The 25,576-nt window shown below is 38.0% G+C and overlaps 1 protein-coding gene across 5 annotated transcripts in view; it reads right to left on the bottom strand.

The window, feature by feature from the left end:
- The window catches only part of LOC122790699 (dual specificity testis-specific protein kinase 1-like), a 1,196,153-nt gene that overhangs the window by 866,736 nt on the left and 303,841 nt on the right, over positions 1-25,576 (bottom strand). For 4 of the 5 annotated variants that reach the window (XM_044058245.1, XM_044058246.1, XM_044058244.1 and 1 more), the window contains one exon: positions 12,045-12,131. The exons of the other annotated variant lie outside the window; for it this stretch is intronic. The gene's annotated coding sequence lies outside the window, so the exon portion shown is untranslated. The remainder of the gene's footprint in view (positions 1-12,044; positions 12,132-25,576) is intronic. 5 annotated transcript variants of the gene reach the window in all.

Below are 25,576 nucleotides of genomic sequence, written 5' to 3'. Positions count from 1 at the left end.
ATTTGGAACAATCTCCATGAATATTAATTACATTACAAAACAGTTAGCATATAAGCTAGTCATGAAAGAGAACCATCAGTATGTTTTTTTTTTTACTCTGAAATACTTTCCTTTAGTGGTGAGTTGTTCAAAGCAAAAGTCATCATAAAAGTGATAACACAATTCCCTTCTTATAAGCTTGCATTTGTAGACTGCTGCTCAGTTCAGTCCGAATTCTATTGTTAACAAGTTAACAGAAGTGAACTCACATTTTAATGGTTATAACAACAAATATGTAACATACTGACTATACGTGGCTTATCTATATGCAAATAATGCTCGTCTAATGCACCTCTAAATTAAATTTCTGCACAGAATAAGGCCTCACATATCTCAGCCCTGGGTCTTAGCACAGTCCTGGTGCAATTACTGATGATGTAATAAAAGGGTTAACAACATGTTCACAAGTTCTATGTTAAGAAAGCTACAGTATGCACATAGGGGAAAATGCAGACCCTTGTGGACTGCACTGAGTATCCAGTGCCATACCCAGAACAACCACTGAAAGATGTAGAGCAGCCTGATGCAGCACAGGCAGTTCAGTATACAGATTCACACATGCATGTGGAAATGCACATCAACATCTGCACCACTATAAATAAACAGACACAACAACTCATGCACTGGCTTTGGACTTCTTTCATGAAATATACAAAATTTCACCATACAGGAATGAACACAAAAGTGACAATGAAGTCAGACCACGTGTGCAGGACAGTTTCCGGTCTAGCAGCAGTAAGGACTGCTGAAATGAGCTTGAACAAGCTTCTATCAGAAAGTCTCATGGTGGTTGAAATGTAGCAGAAGGGCTAGATGAGTAATGTGCAAGCAGAAAGTTAAGGACATTACAGACTGCCTTTAATGAAAAAGATTAAATCGGAAAAATAAAATAAAAAAAAATAATAATGCAAAGAAACTGTAAAGATATGACCAAACTGAATCAACTAATACTGAATTATGTTTCCTGTTGCAACATGCAAATTACTGATAATTGTATATAATCCACTTAACAGCAATACCTTTATTAATGAATGCAAAGAAACAGTTTAGGTAAAGGAATTTATGCATGTAGTTATATAAACTGGTACACTGTATTCTGTTGGTAGTACATAGGATTATGAATGGAACTCTGATCATACTGGACTGCTATGTGCCCCAGACAAGGATGGCAATTCACCTCAAGAGCGGAGTAAAGTGAAACTTACAAAGTTTTAAAAGACCCAGTGACTACTAGTTAGAAACAAAATATAGGAACATGTATTTCACAGACAGATGCCAAGTGTTCCTCTGATGAATGGAAATCATTAAAAACTGTTAGACATCTGTCTGCCAAACGTTTTTTTTTTTTTCTTGTGACAGTACAGTACAATAATTTATAGTGTTTAAAGCTGATTTGCCTTCTAACCACTGTTTTATGGTGGCTAGTACTGGACACTATTAATGGTCTAATGGGAGACAAGAAAGGTGTTTATCAAATATTTATTAAGCACCTTTCCTTGTGTCACAAAGGTACTTAACAAGTTTGTCATTTTCCTAAATTCAGAGCATATTTTGGCACTTCTACGTATTACAATAAGCTATTTACTGGTTATAAAAGATTTTTTTAATATAAGAAAATAATTGGTTCAGAGTTGCATATGTATACAGAGATATGCCTAGAGCCAGTTGAAAGGGAAATTGTTCATTACAGTTAGTTTACTGGTTCTGTGAAAAGTATTTTAACCATGAAGTTCTGAGGCAAAGGACATAGTGGCAGAATTAAGGCTGTGCAATGCCGTTACGATTACCTCTTTACAAGAAAACTATTAAAAGTGCTTTTGGCATCAAAATGATTCAAGCACAGTGTCTGTCGGAACAAAGACACTTTATCAAAAAGAATATTGTCGATTTCTGCATGATAAAGGAAATAATAATTGCCTACATACATATATGATTGATGGAAGGTGAATGATGCACAAAAACAATTTATGGACAAGAACCATACATAAAACAATTTGCTTAAAACAATGTTGGCAGCTCTGGATAATACATAAACTACTTTCTAATTCTGTAAAGAAATAATTGACAGAATGAGATTTTGAGTACCAGAATCAAATGTATAAAACATATGGTACACAAAACAATTATAGAGTGTTAAGGGCATACAGTTTTAGGCAGCAAACTATTTACAAAACTGATTTAAAGATACTCACCAAAGTAACTGCAATAATGTGACATTAGAGCATTGTGGAAGCTGATGAATGAAAGTGATATAAATACAGGAACAATTGAGATTACAAGTGTTACAGAGTGATTGCTGGAGTCTATAGCAAAATAAACAAAGAGCAAGGAAATAATTTCAATAAAGGAAATAACCATAACTAACTGAAGACTTACTGAAAAAGCTGATTTCCACAGTGTGACTGAAGAATTATAAAGAGCAAGCTGCTAAATGCAATGCGACTAAATAAAGGAATAATTACAAAATGTCAGGGTGTGCTGAGGCAGTAGGACATGTTGATGTTACTGCAGAGGAATGGACAACATGTATTGAAAGAGAAGGATTTTAATATGGAATTCACAAAATTGATAGCACAAAGTTCTCATCAATTCAGTACACACTAGCCGATTCAAACACAGACAAAAATAACTTTCCCAGAAAAAGTAAAGATCCCAATTAAGTGTCACCGTAATAGCAAATGACCTTGCTAATCCACAGAAAATCCTTTAGGTAAAACAGCTTGAGCAAAGTCTGAAATGAAGAGGAGTATCCATGAGCAGACATGCTGAAATAGCTGATAAAAAAACATTGACAAAGGAATAAACAGGCCATAGGATAGTAACTCATACAAATGTTTGAAAACCAGATGTAATAATCCCTGACAGGGCCCTGGTTATAAGTGAGCCACCAGTATGAAAATCTTTTCCACTAGTTAGAGTGTCGGGTGGTATGTGACCGAATAATGCCAAAGAAGCTGAAAAGTAGGGTGTGCAAAACAGTATGCTACAGAAACCTGGGCAGTAAAAGCAAAGCACTAGATAGTAATGAAGATAAAGTGCTTGAGATGAGTGGTAGGATGCACACTATGGGACAGATGAAGAAATGAGGACTAACACTCAGAAGCCAAAGCATCTCCAATTGCAGAGATGGTCAAAGAGAACAGACTACAGTGGTTTGGCACATGTGCAGAAAAGCAGGAAGAAGGTAAGAGGAAATTAAGGCATCCAAGAAAGAGATGGTTGGATTGTGTAACAGAAGACCTGAGACAGTCAAACATGACTGTCAAAAAATGTAGGAGAGTGGCAATGAATCAAGAGAGATGGTGTCAGTTGATGTGATACTCCAAACCCATGTAGAAAATGGGAAAAATGTGGGCTGATGATGACAATGGTTAACATTTCCTAATAGTAGGATTTCTTGCCTCCTTTAGTACCTGCTGCATGTCCTCATGAAAAGGTGCCCATAAAGTATTAGAACTAAATTGTCCAGGAAGACTGGGTGTATCAAACTCCAGCTGTCTTAGGTGACTGGATCTAATCTGTGAGGAAGCTTGTGGTAGTTGTCCTTGGTTAACTGCATTAGAAGGAAGATTAAATGTTGCCTGGGTCGGAAGGGATTCACCACAATAATTTTTGGAGAGTCCTTCTGAATTTTCAGACTGACCCTTGATATGAATGGGAAGAGTGGGAATGCATACCGGAACATTCAAACAACAGGAATTAAATGCATCTGTTTTCTAGGCCTGCCTGCAAAGAATCTTGGTACAGAAATTACTTAGTTGTCTAGCTTGAAAGGAGGAGACAGATCTATTTCAGGTTTTCCTCACAACTGAATCCATTCCTGGAAGACCTCCCTTATTCAGTTTCCATTTGTAAGGGTCTATCCCAGTTCTGCCCAGCTTGGATGGTTATACAGCACTGTAAAGTCCAAAGCTGTCAGAGCCAGCCTGTACAAGGGCTAAGACCTTGTGCCTCCATGTTTGTTTATGCAGCACATCACTGTGGTATTGTCTATAATCACCTGTAATGGCTCCAGGGATCACAGGTCATGAAGAGATGTTATAGCATGGATCACAGCTAAAATCAATTTGATATTTATGTGCTTTGGTCTGCCTGAACTGATCCACAGGCCTCGCAGATTTACCCTCATAGAAACTACTGCCTGAGCACAAAAATTGAGGTGTCTTTTGTCTCTGTCAATGCAGTTCTTTTTTGATAAAGCCCAAAATTGAAACCTGAACATCACAGAGAATGATAATGATGTTTTTTTCTTCAACATTTTGAATTTGTTGCATTCATAAATTGGTTGAGAAAGGAAAAAATTACAGTTGCTCTCCAGGAAAGTTAATTCTTTGAATCCAGAAACATTCTGGAATAGAAGCCTTCCTCCCTTTGTTCCAAAGGCACTGGTAGCATGACTCCTAGTGTCACCATGTGTTGAAAAACTTAAGAAAAAAACTCTTTGTTTGTTTTGAATGGTAGGGAGTAATTCACTGAAAGGAGGTATGTGTACCCAGTGTCAACTCTAACAATCCTGAACCAGTATTAGAACCCACAAGTCTGAAACAATCTGCTGCTAAAGGGAAAGATTAAGGGCGAGTCTAAGGAACAGTCTAAGGGATATGGGGAAAGGAAGTGTGGTGGGGAAAGGAATACTGGTGCAATTATTCTGAAGGCGTGGTCTGTCCCTTTTTCTGAAAGGATCCTTGTTCTTTTTTATTGCTCCCCTCTTGCCAGCTCTTTTTTTTTTTTCAACCAGCAAATTCACTATGTTACTCTGCTTGGTGAATGTGGCACCACTGACCATAAGTTCAGCACAATGATGTTTGCTGCCTTTGAAGTTTCAGACATAACTGTAGAAGACCTTGTGGTTGTGTTTAGCCTGTGAGGTTATCTTGACCTTGTAAATGCTTTGTTTGACTTAATTAGTCCTCTTAGTTTCCTGTTTAATTTAATTAGAGAACTCCTAGCAATGTGGGAGTTGCTGTTCCTGATTTAGTCCAGGACTTTTCTTTCCTTTCGTTATATACCCTATTTAGGTCAGGATTCTACCAGTGTGGTTTGTTTTAGTGCTTGTTTTGGGCTTACTTCTAGTAGGTACAGCAGCCTCTATATAGCTGATCTCCTTGTTTAAAGTAGAGTTCAAGTTTCAGACTTTAATTCATCAGAAAAATTTGAGTATGCACCCAGGCATATCTTCTTGTGATGATAGGAGGATAGCACAGCTAGCTGGAATTTGTGACAATCAAATTGATTCATACAAGACGCTTGCATTACAAATGTATTAGAACTGTATGTCATGTGTATATCAAGCTGATTTGTACAGATGTTTGTGCTGAAAATGTATTTGTAAAATGTTCTGTGAGAAAACAGAAATGTACATGCACTATTGTAACTGTTTAAATGTATATATTTTAATAGAGGAAACTGGAAGACAGGAAGTTAACCTCAGTCCTGTAAACTTTAAAATATATCTGAAATTAAATCACTTGATGGGTTAGGCCATAAAGATGCTATCTCACAGGTTTCAATGCAGCCAGAGACACAGTCTGTACTAGGAAGCTTTCTGCATTGTGTTTGGGGTGAACTAATTACTAATCAGGAAGCATGGAGGTAGAAAATTGTTTTATGACTTCCAGCACATGCCACAGATCAGAGCAAAAGCCCTTGTGTATGTATTACAGGTAGGTGCTAAATCCTGCCAGCTTCCAGCAATGGGGGTTTGCAGTGGAACTAGAAGTCAGATGACCAGAAGTGATGTCATTCTGCAAGCTATCCCAGAAGTAATATTTTTAGATATTACTTTGAGAAGTAATTCTATATAAAAAAAAAATATATATATATATATATATATATATATATATATATATATATATATATAAGGTATAACTTCACTCTATTATTATTTTTGTTGATAATTTTACTGTTTGTAAACCATACCTTGCTATGTCTTGTATGTTATGTAATGCAAATCTCTGTAACATGTATTCTTGTTGAAGCTTTTCTCCCCAGGACTCCATTGAAAATGGGTTCACTTGGCCCAATGGACCATCCTGGTTAACCAACAGCAAATAAATAAATAATAAATAAATACGTCTCTTAGTGAGATAGAGTATTCTGTTTGGGGCCTGACTAGAGAGACTGCTCATGTATTTCACCAAGTAAGTTATTAGGAAATAGTATAATTCTCTTAGATTCAGTCAGGAATATAGTGAAGCTTAGTTTAGATATTCTTTTTCTTTATTTGTCCGAGTCTATCCTTCAATGTTATTTTAAATATTTCCTGTGATTTTGAACTCTGATGTCACTGTGAATAGATATTTAGTATTGTCTTGTTCTTTTACTATTTATTATTAAATATATTTAAACCTTTCATTGTGGCTAATCTTTGTAGAGATACTTAAGTTTTCAGAGTGTTTGCATATTTATTTGGTGACACTGTGTGGGTCACCACTAATAGCCTTGCTCTTGGCCAAACTACCATTTGTACTACTATTAATATTACACGGAAAAATTGGACACCCTTTGTTAAGGGCCTTAAAGTAGCTGCAAAAGTTTCTGCTGGCAGTGATAACTACCTTATAGTCTGGGCAAAAGGGGGCATAGCTAGTAAACCTGTACCAGCCTTTCCAAGGTGTGTGCGTGTGTGTGTGTGTGTGTGTGTGTGTGTGTGTGTGTGTGTGTGTTTTTGTGCAAATCAAATCTCAAAGAGTGTGTGTGTCATTTACTTGGGCAGAGACACGTAGCACTGGTTGGACAGAGAAAGAAAGTTGGAGAACTTGGCTTGAAACCCTGGCTAAGGACTCAACTCTATAGCTGTGGCAGTGAGGACCCTTATTGGGGATCTGGAGAAAGAGAGAGGAACCAGTCCCAGACTGACTGTAATCTCTGTGTGCTGTCAAGGGAAGTTGTGTTTGATTGTGCTTGATGCAGAAAGATGCATCCGGAGATACAGTGTGTGTACCTGTTATCTACCCAGTGAACATTTCCCACAGGTGCCAGTTGTGAGAATTGAGGATCCTTGACTACTGGCCCAGAGGTGGGGTATCACACTTCTTACAACAAAAGCAGTAGTAGTGGCCCTAGAGACAGTACCTGAACAATCACGCAGTCTTCAAACCATGTTTAGGCATCTGAGACAGGTTACAAATTGTAGGAATCAAACAAGGGATACTTTCTGAATGAGGGGTGGCAGATCAATCCCACAAGCTGTCAATACCAGATAGAATAAATGAAATTTAAGAATTTTTTCTAATACCTTGTCTTCTTACTCAGAGGGGGAGGCTAGCATTAAAAAGTGTACCGGCATTTTAAGGAACTAAAGCCTGAGGGTCAGAGTTACTGCTGGGAGCAGATAACTTATCCTGCAAGACTGGCATAATAGGAGGAATTGTGCAGAATGAATGAAGTAAGTCTACTTACATCATATCAATATATATTCTCAGTTTAGTGTGACCATCCATTTTCCCTACAAAAATACATCATTCATTTTGGAACTAGTGACCAAAAAGCAAAACTCATCTAATGGAACTGGAGAGGACACACTTTACCCTGAGTTAGGGTCATGGGCTTAGAAATCAGACAAAGAAAATGCTCTGCCTCTGTACTTACCAGAATCCACTGACATTTGCCTCGGAAATAGATTGACGTAGTTAGTCTTGTGATATAGATTTCTTTTTTCCAGGCAAGAATGCCTGCAATAATACCCTAGCTAAGATAAGAAAATCCTCCTTATGAACAGACAAGATTTCTTTGGATGTGCAACATAACCCTTAACTGTCCAGATTTCTGTCTCATATTTTTGGTCTGGTCCTCATAAAATTTGTGGGTTTCTGGAAAATCATTGAGGACTGAATTCACTGAATAATAACAGATATTTGCATTTCATACTTCATATCCTTCAGAAAATGCATGTTAATGCAAAACCTGTTATTCTAGTAACAGTCTAAGTTTATAAAGGCAATAATTAAAATGTGTCCCTGATTTTTGGCCTTTGACACCCATTATTTTTGCATTTGTTCAGATCTGAGCCATGAGATATGATGAGCAATATCTAACCCTTTCTTATTTCTAGGAATATCCCTGGAAGGTGAGTGGCTAAGAGTTCGCACTTCGTCCTAGGCAAGAGATCTCCTTCCCTAGACCCTCAGAGAAGAACCTGCAGGAGAAATGCCCAGACCCAAAGAAGGTGGTTCTTCCACACCCAGACTGGACACTGGAACAGCTGCAGAGGACATGACTAACTCCTGTTCCGTGCTGGTAGAAGTGACTACACCAGAGATACCTGGTAAAACCTGTGAGTAGTCTGATGCCAGTGCTGAATTACCCATCAGTGACCGAGCCACTGCCTGGCCAGCAGTGTAGGCAAGGACTTCTGTTCTGGTTTTTTTTTCCTTTATTTATAGTGAGAAAAGGAAAGCACTGCTGGAAAGAGTCAGTCAGAAAGTAAGTTGTCAGACAAGTGTTCGCAACCAACACACACACACACACACACACACACACACACACACACACACACACACACACACACACACACACACACACACACACACACAGTCCCTAAAAATGAAAATGTAAAAGCACAATCACTGCACAAAAAAAAACTGTCAGACTTCTAAGTCCATTTCACAGAAATTGTACTGACAGAAAGCAAGAAGTGAAAGTAAGTTGTCATGAAGTATAGCTAAGAATCAAACATAAAATACATTTTGAGTCCTGAAACACTCTTCATGAGGCTTAAATATAACATCTTCAAGCAAAATGCCTCAAGCAGTAAAATAATGAAGGCAAGCTGTGGCAAAGTATACACAAGCACCAAAACACTCAAACACAGTTTTACTTAGATAGAAACACTTCGCAATCTTTAAATCCTTGCACATCCATTAAAATGTCTCAAAAGCAATACACTATTCTCATAAAACAGCACTAGTATTCAATAAGCCATGTTCTAAAAACAACCATTACTGACAAGAAACTTCTGATATTAATAAAATTGATGGTATTATTCAGAAAATAAAAAAAAATATCAAATATATTTAAAATGCAATATTTTCTGCGTGGAGGGATTCCTCTATAGGGACTTATCTTCCAGAAATGAAGCCTGTAGCCAACTGATGCTCTCATGAAGCCTCAGATCTTCTTTTCCTTGAAGTTACAACAAAGTACTGGAGTTCTTTACATTCTGACTGATATTTCCCTCCAAGGTAAAGCCAATCAGTAGTCAGAGCATTGGTGTGGGAGGAAGCAAGGGCATTTTGAAGACTTCCTGGTTGTTGCATCCTGGACAGGATACAATCCAAATACCCAACAACTACTGCAGCTGTGAGAATGATGAGCATCCTGAGATCAAGACTCAAATTTCTTAAACATGACATTTACAGAACAGTACATGAAACAAATTAGAGACATGAATGCAAGCCAAACAAAAGTTTTTCTGCAGGACGTGTGTGCTGGGACATGACTGCAGAACTAGAAAATGGACAGCCACCCCCCTTGGTCTCAACTGTGTCAAATAAAAGCTTTCCTATAGGGCAGTGTTTGATGGGACATGACTACAGACCTAGAATATGGACAGTAGGCCACATGGTCTCAACAGGGAGTCACTGATGTATACCACTGATGTGGAAGGTTATATATAAAGACAACAGACAGACCAGTTCCAAACTGCTCATCTTCCTATAGGTCTAACTCCTACTCCCAGAAGAATGGATAACTGAAGCCAGCCCCAAATATCAGATGATTAAGTATGGTCAATTCAAAAGATGTTGAAATATTTTGATCCAGCCAGAGAAAAGATGGTACACTGCAGGTAGTCTGAAAAATAGTAGGCTGACCATAGCACCTTCCAGAAATAGATGGATGAACAGATCCAAGTACAAGAACAGAAGGATAGCTGGACAAAACTAGACCCCCCCCCAAAAGAGGCATGGGATTAAGTTGTCTCACTCTTGGGGAGTGAAACCAGTTTAGGAAATTTATGCTGTTCTGCTGGCTGATTTTTAATAAAAGAACATTTCATCACAAAGAGCATCTTAGTGTGTTCATTCCTTGATGCTATGGGGAATCAGATGTTGTTGCTGACTTGCACAAAGAACACATCCTCCAATTCCTTGCATCTTTTTATGACTATGGTCATACTATATAAAGATAGGGTGATTAGATCCATACACTCAAAAGAAAGTATAAGACAGTTTGCACCTCATGAATTATGACTGACTAGTGACAGAGGAGCTGATGTACAGATGACCACTGAGGTTATCTACTGTCTAAATACAAAGACACTGACTCAGAGTCCCAGACTGATGGCTATTTCACAGAGAGAAATTGACCTCCTGGACTTAGTCAGTTCTCTGTAACATACCCTGAGGGTCCACAGAGATGATGATAGAGCACTGGAGGAAGTACCTCAGAGAATGAGATTGCAAAAATGAAATATTGTGGTAAACTGTAATAAAAATCACTAAGCAAGTGAGTATTTGATCCAAAGGTCACAATATATAGTACTTGGCTGTATGTCAGTGATATGTAATAATGATATTTTGTGACAATGTGCATGGAAGTGTTTTATGTTTTACTTATTCTGTGTCGCACCTTGGCTGTGTATTGTACATGCCCTCTTTCTCAAGTTCTTTAATAGCGGTATTTTTTTTTCTTATACGTATTCCCAAGTGCATTTCTTAATTGTTATTGACTTTGCTATTGTGGCCCAGGCCATGGATGAAAAGGGTCCCAGACCACTTCACTTACCTGATTAACAATGCATTTATGTATGTATGCATCGGTTTACAATCAAAATCTTGCACTTGCATGGTGCGAGTGTTCATGTTTCTGACCTGAAATATCAGAAATCAAATGTATGAACAGGAACATGCTCGAACAACGTATTTCAGGAAAGTCAACAACTCGGGAATGTTGACTTTACCGAAAATACCACACTTCCAGTCATGCCCTACGAACGTTTTGTAGGGGAGCAAGCCCCCCTGCACCCCCCCCATGTGGGAGGCTGCACCCCCCACACCCTCTGCTGTAAAGTGAGGAAAAGGGTACATTTCCCAATCCCTACTATATGCGATTTGCATTCAAAATGTTGGATCCACAACAGCAAATCCTAGTGTGCATTCGCTGTTGTGACTTCAACATATTTTTTTTTGCTATTCTGAAATGTTGAACTGAGCTGTTCAGGTTTTCCAATTCGGACATTTTCTGAATGGCATTTTGATAATAAACCATATGTATGCATGTAAATATGCAAACAAGTTAATGGGGTTGCTGTGAGCAGTTACATTTAATACATACTTCTGATGTGGTAAGTTATTTTCTAATCATATGAAATACCATCATACTATAACCAAGAACAGATGTGTGATTTGATTTTTGTTTACAGTAGTTATAATTCAATGGCCTCCTCTTGGGTAGTTACATACGTTTGGAGAAAACAGAACATACACGTAGAAATGGAAACCTGCATTCTCACAGCTATGCCACTATAAAGTAGCAGCTTACTGTAAATGGACTCATCAACCACTGTTCTAGCTCTTATCATTATTTGGGATGTTATATAGTAAGTGAACATATATCAACTCATCATTTCCATTCAAAGCAGAGATGCTACCAAAGTGAAAATATTTCTGTAATGGGTATTAATGGCTTAAAACCATTGGCATAACATCACTCAGAAAAAAAGAGAAGGGAAACCATTGTGGTAAACACTAAAGCCATCATTTACTTCAGTCGTTCTATGGTAAAATGACAGTGTGCAATTACTTGGAGTGGTAATATGGAATTATGGAGCAGCTTTGATGCATCTTTCACGGCTACATTACATTTTGCATTCAGTGTCTACACCAGCTGTTTTTTTGAGCGATGTTACCCTAATGGTTTTCAGTCATGTTTTAATGCTGCACATCAACTTTTGAACTTGAGTATTAATGAGTTTCCAGATATTTCTTTTCAACTGCAGAAGGCATCAAGAAACAGTATCATACTCTCTAAATCAAAAATAAGTGAAACAGAAAGAAAACACTTACCCTGGTGTAAACTTTAAATGTACAAAGCTGATCTGAAGCCAAGTAGCACTTAAATCAGATTAATCTGCTTCTTTGTATTTAATACACCTAAAAAGAGAAGATTAAAAGGGAACAGGGAGGAAAAAAAACAAGGATGTAAACAATTGTTATAGTTTGGCAGCCATATTCATATATCCATCTACAGTTTCCTGCTTAACAGGCCATAATCTTATACATGTTTATGGAGATTTGTTTGAACCATTTGAGACTCACAGAATATCTTCTCTTTGAGCCATCTAACAGTCCTGGGTACTCTCTGTCAGTAACCACTGAGGCAGTACAGGTGCAGGACAAACAGGAGATAAAGAGTGCAAGCTCCAAGGCAACACCATCCTAAACAAATATGTGTTTCCTTCTGTGACAGCTGTGATGTACAACAAATAAGCTTTTCTCTGTGACCTCTGCAACTACACTTAATATTACTGCACCTGAATTCTACCCCGGACTCCTTTACCTGAAATGCTTGAATAAGGTACCAATTACATTAGCTAATGAACTTGTCATGGCTTCAGACATCCACTACACCTTGTATCAAGGTGTTTGCCATTGGGCTGTGTGTAAGTGTACAAAGATTTGTAATATGAAAACAATGGACTGTCTGCATAGAAAGGGGGAGGGGTCAGGGACAACACCACTGCAGAAGAAAGGCTGGCAGAGAAACTCCAGACTTTAGAACAGAAAACAAGGATGGAAAGAAGAATAAGGCAGAAGAAGACGGAGATGGATAAATAGCAGTATTCAGGGTGGCAAGAATGGGAAAAAACATTGTTAAGATTAGGAGGAATACCTACCATAGCTTTCAACCTCTTAACACAAAAAATCTGGACAAAGCCAAAAATAATGGGGTGACAAAACCTCAAAAATAGAGACAGATTTTACATATTGCTCTTATAAACTTAGAAAGTTGCTAGAATAAAAGTTGTGTTACCATTCATTTTCTGAAGGATGTGAAATCTGAAACTCAAATGACTGTCATTATTTAGTGAATTAATTCCTCACTGATTTGCCACCAAAATTCAGAAAAGCACAAATTTTATGAGGAACAGACCAAAAATATGAGGCAAAAAACTGGAAATTCTGACAAAATCTGTACTGTTGAGAGGTATGATACCTACGTTTTGAAAGTCTTGAATCTAAAGGGCAGATGCAGCCCAAGTAGGAAGATCCTGCAGAAATGTTTATGCTACAGACTTGGATCTGAAAAACTGATGAAAGCTACACAGGAAGGTCTAAAGTGTCAATGCCAGCTTTTACAATAACAAAATATTCTTGGAAGAATTTTCCAAAACCATAAGAGATAATACCAAACCGCAAGTGTTTCAGTAAATATAGTTATATTACTAGTGAAGAGCAATTCTCTGGGTACAAAAGATTACTTTCTTGGACAGTGAATAGCATGGGCAATCACAGTTAGGAAAAAATGACATTAAAACAGTAAAATGGTTGACAGGAGAAGACTAGAATGTTTAACAGTTTGAGACTTGCACTGTATACCTATCTATATTGTTTAATAATTTGTAGCAGAAAATATTTAGCTTCACAGACTTGCAGGTTTTTAATTAAGTAAAAAGTATGTTTCAGATTAATGAAACCATTATATAACACATAGTGATGTAAATGAAACAAGAAGAGAGACTGCAGTCTTCCTTGCCCCCAACACTTAACATTCTGTACCTGGGAATGTACACACTGTTTATTCATAACCCACTTCTGTTTTGCTTCTCAGCAGTGCTTTTTTTGGTCAACTATTTAATGGTTTATATGCTAAAATAGCAAAACATTAAAATACTTTGTAGTGTTGCAGTTTAAGTACAAATGATCCACAGGTAGCTGATGCGAACACATCAAAAATAATGAAGTAGAAATGAGATGGATTAAACTATTCTGAAGCACGAGGAGGAGGTTAAACAGCTATGAAATGTATGACAATGCAGAAGCAAGTGTATGTAACCTGTACAAGTCACACTGTTCAGCAAAATAAAACTAGTTCCTTTAGCGGTCATGCTTGCTGGAGAGCACTTCATTTAGTGAACACTACTTGGCTACATTGCACTTCCAGTATTAATGTTTCTATGGAAGGCAGGAGTGGGAGCTTCTTAGAAAGGAAAAGTGATTCTGGTTGCTTCATCAAATGTTTGTACCTGTAAGTCTCATAGTTGCTGACTGTGAGAGGAGGTAGGAACAGCATCCTGTCCCTAAAGATGAAATGCTGAGGAGTGTGACTTACATAAATAAATATAACTATAGGGTGTAGTATATAAGTGAATACCGTAACAACTAATTCTGTGACTTATTGTAGTAGACTAAGCCTGCACACACAGCTAGATCATTGAAACAGACACATCTACTGATGAAGGAGAAACACTGCACAGTAAATCTGAACTACAGCAGTTTATTAAGATGAATGGCCTTTTACTCTCCTCTCAGTCAGCAAATGGATGATCAGCTGAAGGCAGGCAGGTACCATGTTAGAATATCACAGGATGTGTAGGTGTCCCAGCCCTCTATTGCACATTTTGAGGGAACCAGGGGGCCTCACACCTCTACGACTATGATGTATTAACATGGAATGTTTTCTATTGGGATGAACTGCTCAATCCTTGAAAAGAGAGGAGGAATAGGATCATAGGAAATGCAGGACAACTGAGTCTTGCAACCATTTATGCCTTGTCAGTACCCACCATTAGACTGCATCTCCTTTTCCAAGGAGGATTAGATCAGTCAAGCTAGGGGTGAATTTGGGAATATCCCAACAATCTACTTTCCATTTGAAGGAAAACAATGTATCACATTGCTTGATTTACATAGGGAGTGCATTCCAGGTGTGGTGAAGCATAGCTCTCAACTGTCCAGATTTTTGGTTCAGATTTTTAGTCTGTCCATAATAAAATTTGTGGTTTTCTGGGAAGTCACCGAGGATTGAAGTCACTAAATAATTACACCTATTTGAGTTTCAGACTTCATATCCTTTTGGAAATGCATGCCAACACAAATTCTGTTATTCTAGCAACTTATTAAGTTTATAGGAGCAATATGTAAAATATGTCACTATTTTTGGACATTTGCCTCCCTTATTTTAGGCTTTGTTCAGATTTTTTGTCCTAAGCATTTGAGAGGTATGTGGTGAAGGTACTGTGTAATGAACCTCTCTCTCCATAGTGTTTTTTTTATTTATTTGCTGATGAAAATTTAGATTGCTGGTTCTGGTATTTGTACAGCTATTTGATTTGTGGAGATAGACGAGATAACAAACCACTTGGTCCTTAATGACATGGAAGCCAAGATGTAGATTTACTTTCAGGAGTTTATAAGATACTGAACAAAGGGATAGTGCTTTCAGTCTGTTCTGGAAGCTGAGGGTTTTTAAGTCCTTAATCTTCTTAGTTGGGAACCTCTGGGGACTTTCCAGTTGTTTGATATGTCTAGTGAGGTACTATCCCTGGGGGAAGATGTAATTAGTAAATGGCCTAATAACTGCTCCATATAAGAGGACAAAGCCCTTTTTAAATATGGATGGTATTCTTTTAGCAATTACTGCGTTAAGCAGAAAGGCTTTCTGACTACTGTCATTACAGGATGATCAAAAGATGGAAAATCATCAACCCACATTCCAAGGTCTTTTAACAAGATTCTCATTTTGGAATGGGATGTTGTCTATGTTGTATGCTGGGGGTGGGGCTGTTTACCAAATGTGACCATACTGCACTTCTTAGCATTTAATCTGAGCTCATTTTTAGTACACCAGGTATTTGCAACAAGTGTAAGCTCCTGTTGAAGGGCTAGAGTGTCACAGGGGGTACTTGACAATGTAGCCCAGTTTACGGTTGTCTGCAGACTTGGTTAGGCAGAGGTTTTTGGATACAACTGGTCACTTTCATACTTTCTTATGAGGCACTTGCAACCCTCACTGTGTGGATTCTGTCTTTTAGCCAGTTTGCTATCCATCAACCCACAAAGGGATCAATTTGTAATGCATTATGCTTACTAAATATGCTAACATGGGGGATGTGTCAAGTGCCTTGACAAGCTAAAGGTATGCCATGTGGACAACCTGAAAACTGTGTGCAAACTGTTTTACCGTTTCAAAGACGTTAACCAAATTCATTAGACAGGAACTACATATGACAAACAGAAACTGCTGTGGGCCCAGCCTGATGAGATTTTTAATATCATAGTTTATCAGAATGGTTATAATACATTCTGTAGCTTTGTAAATAAGACTTAAGATCTGGTTCCTCCTTGTTTGTTTATGTACCAGACCACTGATATATTGTCCATCTGAACTGCAATTGTCCCTAGAGGGAGAGATTCTTGAAAGGCCTGCAACACCTGAAGTACTGCCCTCATCTCTAGGACACTGATATGCAGATGAGCCTCATGCTCCTTCCATGTGCCTTGGGCTGTTCTTCCCTGATAATGCCCTCCCACCCTATCAGGGAAGCATCCGTGGTCACTGTGGCAGTAGGAGTGGGTAAAACAAAAGGAAGACCCATTGTTACTTGATGAGATGTCAGCCAACACCGAAGGATGTTCTTGCATGAGTTCGTTATTATGATTTGGTGTGTCATTGGAAGTTCTTGGAAGGACCTTTGCATGAAAAGGAGCCACTGTAGTATACGCATATGCATTTGACTTAGAGGAATGGCAATGATCGCTGCAGCCATTGTCCCCAACAATTTGAGCACCATTGAAGGTGTTGCTTTTTCTTTTGAGAGAAGATTCAGGACCTGTTTTCATAGAGTACAAACCCTTTCTGGTGGACGTTTTACAGTCATGGTAATGGTGTCTAGATCTGCTCCTATAAAGATGGTATGTTGTGATGGCGACAATGCAGATTTTTCTGAATTTATCATATTCCCCAACTGACTGCAGAGGTTCAAAGTTGCATCCCTTGCTTGTATGAGTTGATGCCTTGTGGTGGCAGTGAGGAGCCAGTCGTCTAGATATGGAAACAACTGGAATCCTAAATGTCTCAGGTGAGCATGGATTTGGTGAACACTCTGGGGGCTGTAGTGAGACCAAAGAGCAGAGCTCGAAACTGGTATTAACTGGCCCCCAGCTGAAAGCACAGATGATCTCTGGATGGTCTTGCCATTTTGATGTGGTAGTACACATCCTGGAGATCTATTGAGCACATCCAACTGTCTTTTCCTAGAAAGGGAAGTATCTACTGTAGCGCGACCATCCGGAACTTTGTTTTCTTGATAGATTTGTTTAGTCTGCTGAGATACAAAATGGGTCTCCAGTCCCCTGTTTTTTTGGAACTAAAAAGAACATTTAGTAAGTTCCTGATCCTCTCTGGTCTGCTGAGACTGGTTGGATGACTCTTTTTTTGGGTGGAACATCCGGGATTTTTCTGACAAGCGGGAGGTGACAAAGGGACTGGAATATCCTCTGGATATGATGCATTGCACCCAGCAGTCTTTTGTTATTTTTAGCCAGGCATCTGGGTACAAAGATAAGTGTCCTCTGACTGCCTTCAGAGATGGACAGGTGGGCCTCCTTTCAGGAGCACTGATAGGGCTTCCCAAAGAACTGATCTCTGTCACCCTAATTCTGTGGACCTCCTCTGCCTCGTGGATGGAGTCTTCCATTATTACCTCCTCCCCTACCTCTGGAGGGGAGTTCACCAGGAGTGTCCTGAAAGGCTCCTTGAGTTTTATGGAACCACATCTTTCCTCCCTTCTGACCTTTAGGATAAGGTCTGGTAGGTGTGGAAAAATGGACTCTGATGGCAGACAGAGTCTTTCCATCCTGTTCACTCCTGGTAAGACTTCCTTCACTTTGGGTATAAAAAGGGACGAACCATCAAAAGGGGTGTTAACAAAGGATGACTTAAAGAGCTCCACAAAGGAACATAAGCGCATCCAGGAATGTCTCCGAAGAGCAATTCCTGTACCCACTGCTTTGCTCGTTCCATCAGCTGCATATGAGACCAGGCGCATGGAAGAGTTAACAAGGGAATTGAGGGTAGCAAGCTGGGAAGTTACTTTATCTGATACCCCCACAGCTACTGAACCCTGTAGAGTATCTCCCACCTCCTTTAGGAGATCTCCCTGCAATCTAGTAAAATGCATGAGATAGTTCAGTGATCGGAGGGAAAGGCCGCTGAACTAAACATGAGCTTTCCATATCTGTCCATTATCCTAGAATCCTTATTAGGAGGATGGACAGATGCAGAAGTTTCTGACAATTCCTTCTTGGTGGCTGCAGCCACCACCATGGCATCAACAGATATTCTTTTGGTTAGAAAGGCCTTGTCCTGGGGGGAAGTTATATATTTATTAGGCCTCCGAGGGACAGGTTCCATGGTATCCAGGGACTCCCATGCCTTTCAAGAGACCAGTTCTATCAGCTCATCAAAAGACGGAGACATCCAAGTGGCAGAAGGTTGAGACCTGAAAGCCTTCAGGAGGACTGACTCATCATCAGTAGGGTTAATGGGCTTCCAGCCACCCCTCTGTTTAAGAATTTCCAAGATATCTGCAAAGGAGATATCTTCCTAGGGGAACCGTGGGGACCCTTCTGACTCATCTAAGTCAGTGTCTGAAGTGACAGATTCCTGTGGGGAATCCAGATGCTTCCTCTTTCATAACCTCTTCCTGGGAACCTCATCAGAGGGGGCTTCTGGTGAGGTTTCAGAAGAGCAGGGTTTGCCCAATGGGGGATGCTGAGGCTCTGGGTCTCTACACTTTTGTGAGATCTGTAAAGCAGAGATAGACACAGGCACTTTAGGGGAAGAGGTTACTGGTCCTGATGATGTGGAGTCCCGAGGGGACAATACTTTCCTCATGGCATCAAAAGCCCCCCAGCTTCGATGAGAAGGAACCCCTGAATCCTAAGAGTCAGGTGACTCCCTCTGCACTGAAGCAGTGGGCTCTGAGCCTGAGGTAGGTGCCGCATTCATCCAAGCCGAGGCCCCGAGAGGTAAAGTCAGAACTGAAAGGTCAGTTCAACTATCCTCTCCAGACTCAACTGGCAAGTGTCAGCTCCTAGACTCCATGGTTGGCACCGAGAAAGAACAGGTGTCGGCTCTGATGGTTCCACGATCATCAGCTCCGAACACTCCGGCTCCAAAACCTCGAGTTGGGTCAGAGGAGGAATGGAAGAAACAGGGAGGGTTTTGGACGGTTCCAAAGTCCCAAGGGTCAGCCCTGACAACAGCTTGGCCAGCGCTGGTGTCTGTAGGAGCCTCTGCACCACACGATCTACGTCCATGTCTAAAAGTCTTGAGGACCGAGAAGATGAGACTGAAGAGTCTAATCACTGCAAGTATGGGAGCTTTCAAGGAAGGAGATACCGGTTCTAAAACTGAGAACTGGCTCCTGCCAACCAGAACAACCCTTTTTCTCCAAAGATAGTGGCGCAGAGGTCGACGGTTTTTCAACCCTTGGTTTAGTGGTCGATGAACTTTTCTTCAGCTCCGACGAGCCAGAGAAAGTCTTAAAAGATTTTGACTGTTTGTCATATGCATTGTCCTTATCCAGTGATTCCTGAAAAGAGGATTTTTACCAAACCTCTTGCTATGAGTTTGCGCTTTCTTTCATGCAGCACTCTAGAACTAAAGGAGTGGCATATTGAGCAGTCTTCCTGAATGTGAACCTCATCCAAACAGTAAATGCATTCAGAGTGTCCATCTGTGATGGACATCTTTTGCCCACATTTTGGACACTTTTTAAATCCAGATTTGGACTTTGTCCTGCTGAGACATAACGCCCTACAAAAACTCACAATCCACAATTTTTCACAGAGAATAACTATATATCTATAGTATGATAAAGATGCCCTAAAAAAACAACACGGGCTTAAGAAAGGAAAGATATTATCTTTATAACTCATTAGGCTGTATCAAATGACACATTGAAGTAAACATATATAGATAGAAAGATAGAGCCATGTAAACAGGCTAAACTGTAACACACTAAAGGGAACAATGCCCTAATAAACATGGGCTTAAGCAGAAAGGAAACTAGCATTCTAATAACCAGGTTATATAAAAAAACACACTAATATGTATCATTATAAATTCACACAATGGGAGGGAGAAAAAAAATGAGACCTAATAAAATGGCCGCGATGGAAAAGCTAACAAGAACAAAAGTGCACAAACACCATGACTAACACTCCTAAACTAAGTTAAAGACTATACGACTACAATCCTAACTTTAATACTAATAATGATGTAAGCAACAGAAGAAAAAAGGTAAGTAATACTCAAATTTCACTGGCCAGAGCTGGTGAAATGCCCGATCTGTTGCAGTGGCAAATGAGATCTGAGGGAATCACCAGTGCATCATGGGACAGGGAGTAGGCCATGGGCTGGTTGAAGACCTCGAGCTTTTGCATTTGGCTGAGTCAGAGCTGAGGATCAGCTACAAACCCATCAATAAGAATGAAGGTGAGATAGAACAACTTCACATTGAATGTTATAGTGTGCTATTTGTTTTTTTTCTTTCATGGTTTACTCAATTTTTCTCTATAGCTACACCCAAAAAATCATATCACGGTAGATATTGAATGATTATCTACATAAATTGTAAAGTAATGTGGGCAAGACAATTATCTTACATTTTTAAAAGAGCAGCTTCTTATTTTCATTGTGATATCACTACTATAGCATCACATTATTTCTCAAGTTAAGATGTTCCACATGCAATAGCTACTTGATAACTCGTCTTTCTAGGAAGCAATAAACTCCTAATGATAACATTTAACATTGAAATATAGTAGTCTATAGTTTGAGTAAGATACTGTGGCATTGCAGGCTCAGTCTTTGATGATGTTATGGAAGGGATTTTTAGGTCCAAGAAAAATTTCAAGGGTGGGCATCCTTATTAACAAAATAAAATGTGAAACCAACACACGTTTTGCATGAAAAACTATATAATTTGACATTGTATATAATGAGGAAGTTAACCCAAAGGATTTGTTTCTTGTATTTGCTACAGAATGTGACCAATGCACTTTAAGTTCTCTGGTGGGTTTCTTAACAATCTGATCTAAGGCGTTTTTGTTTATTAAATCTAAAAACATTTGAGCTTATCCTGCATCAGGGGTATAGGTACTCCAGTGTACTTAGGGGTAGCTAAAGTCTCCCAAAATAACAGACTTCTTATTTATAAGGTTCACAGGTTCATAGGTATATACTAGGCTAATGACCACCAAGGCCTTTATAAGCCTAACCGTGCAATCCAACCCAATTGTGTCCCTGTGTATCATGGGCATTTATTAAGAGGTGGTACTTTAGTTAGGAAGTTTCTACAAGTTATGAGGGGGTATGTTAGTTTGGGCATTTCTGTCTGCTTCTGTCTGAGACACAGATGCCTATTGTAAGATGTTTGTGTCATATATATATATATATATATATATATATATATATATATATATATATATCTATATATATTTATAAGCTGCGGGGGTGGTGCTGCAGTAGCGTTGTCACCTCACAGTAAGACGTTGTCCTATTTGATTCTCAGCTAAAGCGTCTTCTGTGTGGAGACATGCATGAATGGGCGTACCTTCATTGAAGGTTGTGTGTCAGGCCTGGCAAGTCAGTACATAAAAATCTACTGCCACTCATTAATGGACCGAAGTTCCGCTGTGACGACCCCTAACCGGGAAAAGCTGAAAGATACAACAACATATATATATATATATATATATATATATATATATAAATAAATATATATATATATATATATATATATATATATATATATATACACACACACACACACACACACACACACACACACACACACACACACACACACACACACACAATTTTTTGAGATAGATAGTAGCATTTGTTGCCCTCTAAGCACACTAGTCATTCTAGTGTTTTGACTGTTATAAGGCATGTCATAGGCAGAAAATATAAATCAGACAGGCTAACCAGAGAGAGAGAGAGAGAGACAGAGAGAAGCAACATTCTCCGAGAACAAATGGGTGCAGCTGTCTCTAGGAGTATATGATGGGTACTGTTTCTTGAAGGAGTCATATTCTTAGGGGGTTCTGAAGAGGATTCTCCATGTGAAAGATAAAGGCAGTCTGGAAGGTATCCCATCAACCTGGAAAAGGGATAGGAGATGTTGCCCTGTAAAACAGAAACTAAAATAATTACTGCCTGTGTTGAAAAGACTGTTAACTATGAGTAAAAAAGGTAAATAATTGCCCTCTGAGTTGAAACTAACTCATGACAAGACCCCATAGAGTTTTTATGGCATATATTATGGAAGTAGATTGCCAAGCCTTTCGTCCATGCAGATACTGTTGCTGCCAAGTTGCTCACCAGCCAGGTTATAAACCCAGGTCTACCAGTTGGTAATCCTGTGCCTTAACCTCTAATCTATCAGGCCAGGGTATCTAAAATCCTGGCCAGGTTTCAAGGGGAAAAAATCAGTCCAAACTGAACCAGACTGGATTCTGAGGGATTATGTTTAAACAACATTTGCTAAAAACACTATTTGTTGTAAATAAGATGAAGCTCATTTCTGTTACTTCCTCATAATTTTTGAAAGAACACATTTTTGTTTACCACTGTAAATAAAACTCAACATAAAATTGAAAAGCAGGTTTTAGAGACACTTTCTTATTACAAACACAACTAGTTGCTACATTAGTGGATGTCAGTGACACGAGGTAGCACACTCACCTTTGGTGTAGAACACTAGGACTTCTATTCTGAGATCTGGCTGAGCAATTGCTAACACTGCAATGCAGCATAACTGGGGTTGGGGGTGCGGGAGGGTTGCACTCCTGTGTGTGCCATTCTTCAGATGAGATATTAAACTGAGGTTCCATCTGATTGAGTTGGTGGTAGCTCAGCTGGATGTAAAAGATCTCAAAACACCTTTTGAAAAGAGTAGGGTCCCTTTATTTATATATAAAAGAACTCTTATTTACAACATATTCACATATTTGCAGATATTTACAAAGGTACAAGTATATAGATATACAAATCTATATACACATATTTATAATTTCCTTTACAATCATATTAAATTTTCAACCCTATTAGACCCCCACTTCTTTTCCATAACCACCATCTGATTTCACTTAAAATTGTTGCTAAAATCAATTTATCATTAAATTCTTCATTTATTCTTTGATTCCACATAACCCATATGACATAAAATAATGTTTTATCTATTCTTTTCATATACTCTTTATTTCTGTTCTTATAATATCCACATTTAATCATATCCATATTTATTTTATCCACTTCTTTTATATCTTTGAAAAAATCTTCTTTACATAGTTTCCCCATAAATTTGTTTACTCTTTTACATTTCAAAAACTCATGTTCTATAGTATCTTCTTCCTGACAATGTAGACATATTCTATCACTTTTCTTTTTATATGGCATATTTTTTGTTTACTGATATTACCAGTCTCTACAAAAAATCTTGACATTATGCCTTCTGATTACACCATATGTTTCCTATTTTTATAGCTTTAATTTTTTTCATCTGTTAGATTTTCCCCTGGTTCTACATAATAATGTTTTATCATACCTTTCTATATTTTTCTACATCATCAATCTCTATTTGCCAGAAAAATATTATTTTTCATGGTAATATATTATTTCTTTGTTTATACACTATTTCTCTTTTACTCTTTTTACCATACCTCCAAAATTTATCATACTTATATTTAAGCAATTTTATTACTAATCTCCATCATTTTTCATTTATCCACTTTGTACATATTTCATGAAGCAGTATATACCACCAGGTTAATTAAACCTAAACCTGGATGATTTTTAGGATAGACAAAAACTTAGCTCAATTGCTAGGAAATGGTCCAAAAATAATCTATAAAAAGGTTTAATTTAAAAAAAACATTTATGAAAATCATCACCCTCATTACAATCGAACTATCAAAAGAATGAGAAAATGTGGTACTGTAGCCAGTGCTCATAGATATTAGAGGCTACTGAACTACCTGGGGACCAGTTTAAGCCTGATCTGTTTAGCTGATGGCTGTAACCGTCTGTCCAAATGTATAACTTATATCGCATGCTCTGATCTTTGTAATGCATTTTAGATAGGCAAAACTGAAAGTCCATTAAACAAATGTGTTTATGAGCATTCTTATGACTTGTGAAAGAAGAATTTGAATAATGCATTGTACAAGCATACAATACAATACAATGTGCAGTTTGTAAAAAGTTAAGTTATGCTGTTTTAGGAAAACGTTTTATCTAATTCTTCTGGGATCTAAGGAATTATGTGGAAATTATATTCAAACTCTCAGGATCCACCAGGTTTAAATGAAAATGTCTCCATAGTCAGTGTTTTAAAACTCAAAGCTCTTGATTTGTAAAAGCAATGGATGGTTATTTAATTGCTAGATCTGAATAGGATATATACAAAGATTGTATCTTAGATTCTAGATTTTAGTGCTATACTTTTATTTGACTTTTTAGTACATTTTATATATGGCATGTTTGCATATGCCTTTAGGATTATTTGCTAATTATTTGTTAATTATCAGCTTAATTAATTGATTGGGTAACTATAAATATGGGGAGCTGTTTGTACTTTGTATTCTTACATAATATGGTTCTGAAGAAGTTCACAGAAAACTACGTGGTGAAAATATTTAACCTTCTTTTTAATTCTTTCCTTTTTATGGTGACAACTTTGTTATTAAATTGGATTTATCAACCAGCCATCGAAGGTTTTTCACATCATTTGTGCAGCTTTGTCTCTTCTATGTTCTGAATCTTTCAATGTATTACTATATGTTCTTTTACATTTTTCTTTCTCTACTTTTTTCTAATTTACCCTTTTTATTCCGTTGCATATTTTTATACATTCCTTGTTAACCTTTATCTCTAGACACAGATGATCAGAATAATCCTGTTTCAACTATCCTCCTTCTCCTATAACTAAAACTTCTTATGCTATAAAATAATCTATTTAAGTTCTACACATACCCCTTTTGTAAATTCATGTATTTTTGTCCCAAAGTTTTAACTTACAACATCTTATAACGTCGGACATTTTTCTTGTATCATTTCCTTTCTTTTTATGCTTTTCTCTTAAATCACAATTAAAGTGTCCTGTTGTTACAATATTCATTGCTATCACTACACAGTCTAAACTTTGATGAAATAAGCTTTCCCTTTCTTTACAATTAATATAAGCATATAATGTTATAATTCTATTTACCTGTTCTTTCCCTTTTAAATATAAAATGGTTAATCTTCCCATTTTTGCTAAAGTTACATCACATATCTTTACTGCATTTCAACAGAATATGGCTATTCCAGAATATCACTCATTTACTAAATTTGAGATTACCTTTCTTCCCTAGAGTTTCTTTGTCTGCAATCTTTCATTTGTTAAAAATCTCGTGTTTGCTAATATTATTACACCTATATCATGTGTATTACACCACTCCAAAATCCTGATTCTTCTTACTATATTCTTAATACTATTTCATAATTCTATTCACATTTAAAGAAAGTCTTTTCATTTTCCGTT

This window comes from Protopterus annectens, chromosome 16.part0 (assembly GCF_019279795.1).
Source record: "Protopterus annectens isolate FY-2018-M chromosome 16.part0, PAN1.0, whole genome shotgun sequence".
NCBI lineage: Eukaryota > Metazoa > Chordata > Ceratodontiformes > Protopteridae > Protopterus > Protopterus annectens.
Note: the sequence above shows the minus strand (reverse complement) of the source record. Positions and strands in the feature narration are given on the sequence as shown.